At 39.3% G+C, this 7,748-nt stretch overlaps 1 pseudogene; it reads left to right on the top strand.

Moving 5' to 3' along the window:
* Positions 1–1,874: 1,874 nt before the first annotated feature.
* Positions 1,875–2,649, top strand: LOC131763180 (SIN3-HDAC complex-associated factor pseudogene; annotated as a pseudogene).
* The last annotated feature ends 5,099 nt before the right edge of the window (positions 2,650–7,748 follow it).

The raw sequence follows: 7,748 nt of genomic DNA, 5'->3' as shown, positions 1-7,748 counted from the left end.
TAGCAGAAGAAAATAAATCATAAAGATCAGATCAGAAATAAATGAAAAAGAAATGAAGGAAACAATAGCAAAGATCAGTAAAACTAAAAGCTGGTTCATTGAGAACATAAACAAAATTGATAAACCACTAGCCAGACTCATCAAGAAAAAAAGGGAAAAGACTCAAATCAACAGAATTAGAAATGAAAAAGGAGAAGTAACAACTGACCCTGCAGAAACACAAAGAATTATGAGGGGTTAACACAAGCAACTATATGCCACTGAAATGGCCAACCTGGAAGAAATGGACAAATCCTTAGAAAAGCACAACCTTCTGAGACTGAACCAGGAAGAAATAGAAAATATGTACAGACCAATCACAAGCACTGAAATTGAAACTGTGATTAAAAATCTTCCATCAAACAAAAGCCCAGGACCGGATGGCTTTGCATGTGAATTCTATCAAATATTTAGAGAAGAGGTAACAGCTATCCTTCTCAAACTCTTCCAAAATATAGCAGAGGGAGGAACACTCCCAAACTCATGCTACAAGGCCACCATCAGCCTGATACCAAAACCAGACAAAGATGTCACACAAAAAACAAAACTACAGACCAATATCACTGATGAACAAAATGCAAAATTCCTCAACAAAATGCTAGCAAACAGAATCCAACAGCATACTAAAAGGATCATACGCCATGATCAAGTGGGGTTTATCCAGGAACGCCAGGGTTTTTCAATTTACACAAATCAATCAATGTGATACACCATATTAACAAATTGAAGGGTATAAACCATGTGATAATCTCAATAGATGCAGAAAAAGCTTTCAACACCCATTTATGATGAAAACCCTCCAGAAATTGACATAGAGAGAACTTACCTCCACATAATAAAGGCCATATATGACAAACTCACAGCCAACACCGTTCTCAATGGTGAAAAACTAAAACCATTTCCACTAAGGTCAGGAGCAAGACAAGGTTGCCCACTCTCACCACTATTATTCAACATAGTTTTGGAAGTTTTGGCCACAGCAATCAGAGAAGAAAACGAAATAAAAGGAATCCAAGTAAGAAAAGAAGAATTAAAGCTGTCACTGCTTGCAGATGACATGATACTATACATAGATAATCCTAAAGATGCTACCAGAAAACTACTAGAGCTAATCAATGAATTTGGTAAAGTAGCAGGATACAAAATTAATGCACAGAAATCTCTTTCATTCCTGTACACTAATGATAAAAAATCTGAAAGAGAAATTAAGGAAACACTTCCATTTACCACTGCAACAAAAAGAATAAAATATCTAGGAATAAACCTACCTAAGGAGACAAAAGACCTGTATGCAGAAAACTATAAAACACTGATGGAAGAAATTAAGGGTGATACAAACAGTTGGAGAGATATACCATGTTTTTGTATTGGAAGAATCAACATGGTGAAAATGACTATACTACTCAAAGCAATCTACAGATTCAGTGCAATCCCTATCAAACTACCAATGGCATTTTTCACAGAACTAGAACAAAAAAATTCACAATTTGTATGGAAATGCAGAAGACCCAGAATAGCCAAAGCAATCTTGAGAAAGAAAAACAGAGCTGGACGATTCAGGCTCCCTGACTTCAGACTATACTAGAAAGCTACAGTAATCAAGACAGTATGGTACTGGCACAAAAACAGAAATATAGATCAATGGAATAGGATGAGAAATCCCGGAAATAAACTCATGCACCTATGGTCAATTAATCCACAACAAAGGAGGCAAGACTATGCAATGGAAAAAAGACAGTCTCTTCAATAAGCGGTGCTGGGACAACTGGACAGCCACATGTAAAAGGATGAAATTAGAACTCTCCCTACTTTCTAGACAAGGCAGTTGAGGAGGAGGGAGCGATTGGGAGGTGGGCTTGGCTTGGCGTGCACTCCACACCTCGGGAACGTTATTGCGCGTGGAACGTCTGCTTTTGGCAGACTATTGCCCAGAAGAAAAGATGTTTGGTTTTCACAAGCCAAAGATGTACTGAAGTATAGAGGGCTGCTGTATTTGCAGAGCTAAATCCTCCAGTTCCCGATTCACTGACAGTAAACGCTATGAAAAGGACTTCCAGAGCTGTTTTGGGTTACATGAGACTCGTTCAGGAGACATCTGTAATGCCTGTGTTCTGCTTGTGAAAAGATGGAAGAAATTGCCAGCAGGATCAAAAAAAAAACTGGAATCATGTGGGAGATGCAAGGGCAGGACCCAGTCTAAAGACTACCCTGAAACCAAAGAAAGTGAAAACTCTATCTGGAAACAGGATAAAGAGCAACCAGATCAGTAAACTGCACAAGGAATTTAAACGTCACAATTCTGATACTCACAGTACCACCTCAAGTGCCTCTCCAGCTCAATCTCCTTGTTATAGTAACCAGTCAGATGATGGCTCAGATACAGAGATGGCTTCTGGCTCTAACAGAACGCCAGTGTTTTCCTTTTTAGATCTCACATACTGGAAAAGACAGAAAATATGCTGTGGCATTATCTATAAAGGCCGTTTGGCCTTTATAGTCCTCATCGACACACATCTATTCAAGCCTTGCTGCGGCAATAAGAAAGCAGCTGCTGAGAAGCCGGAGGAGCAGGGGCCAGAGCCTTTGCCCATCTCCACTCAGGAGTGGTGACTGAGGTTTATGTAGAAGGGGAACAAAAAATGATTTAAATTTTGGAAAACACCAACAAAATGACCCTCCTATTTTTAACTTGGTTACCTGTTATTCTGCCAAAAGATGATTTCTAGAATAGTTTTTTGTTTGTTTGTTTTGCTTTTGCGGTACGCGGGCTTCTCACTGCTGAGGCCTCTCCCGTTGCGGAGCACAGGCTCCGGACGCGTAGGCTCAGCGGCCATGGCTCACGGGCCCAGTCGCTCCGCGGCACGTGGGATCCTCCCGGACCGGGGCACGAACCCGTGTTCCCTGCATCGGCAGGCGGACTCTCAACCACTGCGCCACCAGGGAAGCCTTAGAGTAGTTTTGAGTGGGTTATTTTCCTTCCCGTTCCACAAAGTCTGAAGCCAGTATCTAGCTTACTGAAAGAAAGAAAAAGTGTACATAATATTTAAGATGCTGAGTATTTCGTAGGAAAGCTGAATGCTGCTGTAAAGTGCTCTTTAAGGCTTTTTAAAAAAATCCCCTTCTAATGAATGAAATTAGGGGAATTTCAGGGGACAGAGATGGGATTTGTTGTATGATAAACATATGTGGTTTTAGTCTTTCTATATTGAGAAGCAGTGGTTGGGGCATTTTTTAAGATGGCTGGCTACACTTGTTTTCCTTCGTTATAATAAATTTGTCATAACTCAGTAAACACAGACTTGCCCCTAGAGGTAGTTGTTAATAACTTTGAAATATTAAGGTGTTGCCAAGGTTCTGATGATTCAAACCTGTACTACTGAATATTAAGCAGGACGGACTAAGCTCTCTAGTGCGAATATCTTGAAGGAGTAATTTCTAAATATACAGAGGTAACTTGACTGAATATATTGCATCCTGTGTCACCTCCCTCCATATTGATATTTGAAAAAGTTTTTAATTTATATGAAACTTCTAGAGCAGAATCAAAGTTCCTCTTGGGGAAATGTCAAATCTTTAGGATAGGCAATCCTATATGAATAGTACCAAAGCATTACCCCTTGGTAGAGAATGCACTCTATTAAAAATGTTAAATTATCTGAAAAATAAAATGTGCAAGTCTTCAGGATGGCACATGAAAAAAACAAAGGTTAATGCTTCTTGGGGCACATTTCTTAGAGGGCTTGCAAGTGTGTAAATAATCTGTTTATGTTACATGACCGGTGACTTCACTGAAAATCTGCACAATTCAGTTTTAGCTCTGGATTACTTCGGTTGACCTTTGTGAAGGTTTTATCTGTGTAGAATGGTTGTTCGACTTGTTTTAACCTACTAGGTTTTGGGTTTTGGGTTTTGGGTTTTTGTTTTTTGTTTTTCATTCTATATTAAAGTAAAATTCTACTTAAAAAAAAAAAAAAAAAGAACTCTCCCTAACACCGTACACAAAAATAAACGCTAAATAGATTAAAGACCTAAATGTAAGACCAGACACTATAAAACTCTTAGAGGAAAACATAAGCAGAACACTCTATGACATAAATCACAGCAAGATCCTTTTTGACCCACCTCCTAGAGAAATGGAAATTAAAACAAAAATAAACAAATGGGACCTAATGAAACTTAAAAGCTCTTGCACAGTAAAGGAAACCATAAACAAGATGAAAAGACAGTCCTCCGAATGGGAGAAAATATTTGCAAATGAAGCAACTGACAAAGGATAAATCTCCAAAATATACAAGCAGCTCATGCAGCTCCATATCCAAAAAACAAACAACCCAATCCAAAAATGGGCAGAAGACCTAAATAGACATTTCTCCAAAAAAGATATACAGATTGCCAACAAGCACATGAAAGGATGCTCAACATCACTAATCATTAGAGAAATGCAAATCAAAACTGCAATGAGGTATCACCTCACACTGGTCAGAATGACCATCATCAAAAAACTACAAACAATAAATGCTGGAGAGGGTGTGGAGAAAAGGGAACCCTCTTGCACTGTTGGTGGGAATGTAAATTGATGCAGTTACTATGGAGAACAGTATGGATGTTCCTTAAAAAACTAAAGATAGAACTACCATATGACCCAGCCATCCTGCGCCTGGGCATATACCCTGAGAAAACCATAATTCAAAATGAGTCATGTGCCACAATGTTCATTGCAGCAGTGTTTACAATAGCCAGGACATGGAAGCAACCCAAGTGTCCTTCAGCAGATGAATGGATGAAGAAGATGTGTCACCTATATACAATGGAATATTACTCAGCCATAAAAAGAAATGGAGTTATTTGTAGTGAGGTGGATGGTCCTAGAGTCTGTCATCAGAGTGAAGTAAGTCAGATAGATAAAAACAAATACCATATGCTAACACATATATATGGAATCTAAAAAAAAAAAAAATGGTTCTGAAGAACCTAGGGGCTGGACAGGAATAAAGACACAGACGCAGAGAATGGACTTGAGGACATGGTGGGGGGACGTAAGCTGGGACAAACTGAGAGAGTGGCATGGACATATGTACACTACCAAACGTAAAATAGATAACTATGGGAGACAGCCGCATAGCACAGGGAGATCAGCTCGGTGCTTTGTGACCACCTAGAGGGGTGGGACAGGGAGGGTGGGAGGGAGGGAGACGCAAGAGGGAGGGGATATGGAGATATATGTACACGTATAGCTGATTCACTTTGTTATACAGCAGAAACTAACACACCATTGTAAAGCAGTTATACTCCAATAAAGATGTTAAAAAAAAATAAAAAATAAGAATAAAGGCAAGTAACCTCACCTCTTTTCTGTAATTTCTCCATCGGAGAAATGTGGATAGTAATAGTATTTATCATTGTTATGATGAGCATTGAAAGAGCTAAAAAGTATCAAGTGATTTAAAAAGTGCCTCACATATAGTGAGCCCTCAATACTAAATACTCTCGTTGCTATTGTTATCTTTATTTTACTGACTTCTAACTTCAGCAGCTTGTGGTCCAAAATGAGGTCATGGCATTCGGTGTACAAGTGAAATGACCCTGAGCACAGTGCTTCCTGCAGAGAGAATGATGTCTTTCTTCCCTGCCTGGGCCAGCTCCCCCCTCGCAGTCCCTCCAAGGCCACACGAATGCTTTTTAAAGTCTGGTGGTCAATGACCCCAGCAGCTAAACAGACTGACTGAACACTTCATGTATAGAAATGAATGAATAATAAGCCTACAAGGGTATCAACCAGAAGTCCAAGTCAAGCCAAAATGGCTGATCACTCCCCTAAGTTTTGCATTTTGAGCTCTGACTTTTTTCAAGCAATATGTGAGGTTGTGGGGAATTGAGGACAACGTCAAGAATGCCCAGTACCAGTGGTGCCGATGAACCTATATGTAGGGCAGGAATAGAGATGTAGATGTAGAGAATGGATATGTGGACACAGGGTGGGAAGGGGAGGTTGGGACGAACTGGGAGATTAGGTTTGACGTAAATATACTAACATGTGTAAAATAGACAGCTATTGGGAACCTGCTCTATAGCACAGGGAGCTCAGCTCGGTGCCCTGCGATGACCTAGATGGGGGGGAAGGTGGGGAGGGAGGTCCAAGAGGGAGGGCATATAGGTATACATACAGCTAATTGACTTCATTGTGCAGCAGAAACTAACAGAACATCGTGAAGAAATTTTACTCCAATAAAAATAAAAAATCCTGGAGATAAAAAAAAATTCTTTACAATGAGAAGGAAAAAGAGATAGGGTTATAGAAATGTTTTAACTTTTTCCCCATATCAGAAAAATATTTCCTTAATTAATTTTTGGTTGAAGTATAGTTGACTTACAGTGTTGTGTTGATTTCTGCTGTGCAGCAAAGTGATTCAGTTATACATATACATATACATTCTTTTTTATATTCTTTTCCATTATGGTTTATCACAGGATAGTGAATATAGTTCCCTGTGCTATACAGTAGGACTTTGTTGTTTATATGTAGAATCTAAAATATGACCAAATGAACCTATCAACAAAACAGACTTGTGGTCACCAAGGGGGAGGGTGGGGAGGGGAGGGGGGATGGATTGGGAGTTTGGAGTTAGCAGATGCGAAAAAAAAAAAAAAAAAGAAATTTTTAGGCCATGAAAATTAATTGTTTTGCCTACACAAAATGAAAACTAAATTGTTTACGTATTTAAAGTTAAAAGAAAAAAAAAGAGTGCCCAGTTCCAGCATGGGTCAGCCTAAGAGACCTAGAAAGTGGGCAAGTTAGGGGACAGAGTGCTCTGACCATCTGTAAGAAACCATATATAGAAAAGCCTTTGCCAGTCTGAGCTGTTCCCAACAGGGCTGCGTGCCCAGAGCCTGACCTCAGATTCAGAACAGAGAAAGTAGGCTGCAGTCTTTTCCCTGACCAAAACATTGTCCAAAGTGAAGCATTTTTCCTCTTTGTTTTGACAGTGCACTAGAGGTCTGTGGACCCTTCTGAGCTGCGTGATAGGATGCCTGGGGCCTAAATAATTACTTGGAATTGAGAAATGGGTTCTCTTTACGTACAGTCACTATCAGCGCTATGGCTACTGCTTTAAGACTTTGAGATTTATTTTGCAGGCTTAAAGATTGATCACACTATCGGTTTTTTACAGTCTTTCTCTTTATAATTGAGATAGACTATAGCATTAGTTTTAGGTGTACAATATAATGATTTGGTAGATGTATGTATTACAAAATGATCACCAAAATAAGCATAGTTAACATCCGCAACCACACAGTTAAAATTTGTTTTCTTTTTTCTTGCAATGAGAGCTTTTAAGATCTAATCTCTTAGCAACTTTCAAATATACTATACTGTGTTATTACTTATAGTCACCATGTGGTACATTACATCCCCAGGATTTATTTATCTTATACCTGGAAGTTTGTACCTTTTGACGGTACATTCCTTTCATTTTTTAGTGTGATGGAGCCATGTAGGTAGGAAGAGATAAAATGTATCTTGAGCAAGTGATATTCACTTAATAAGTGAGAAGAATGGAGCCGAACCCCACCTGTGCACAGCTAGTGTTCTAAGAGGAGTCAGGTGTGTCCCCTAAGGGAATTCCTGTTCTCAAATAACCTGGATGGCAAGCGCTAGCACTGGCTTTTTCATGGGGTCTCATCATGTTACAAAATTGTGGGAATATTTT

Source organism: Kogia breviceps, chromosome 10 (genome assembly GCF_026419965.1).
Source record: "Kogia breviceps isolate mKogBre1 chromosome 10, mKogBre1 haplotype 1, whole genome shotgun sequence".
Classification (NCBI taxonomy): Eukaryota; Metazoa; Chordata; class Mammalia; order Artiodactyla; family Physeteridae; genus Kogia; species Kogia breviceps.
The sequence above is the reverse complement of the archived record's forward strand: the minus strand, read 5'-3'. Positions and strand labels throughout refer to the sequence as shown.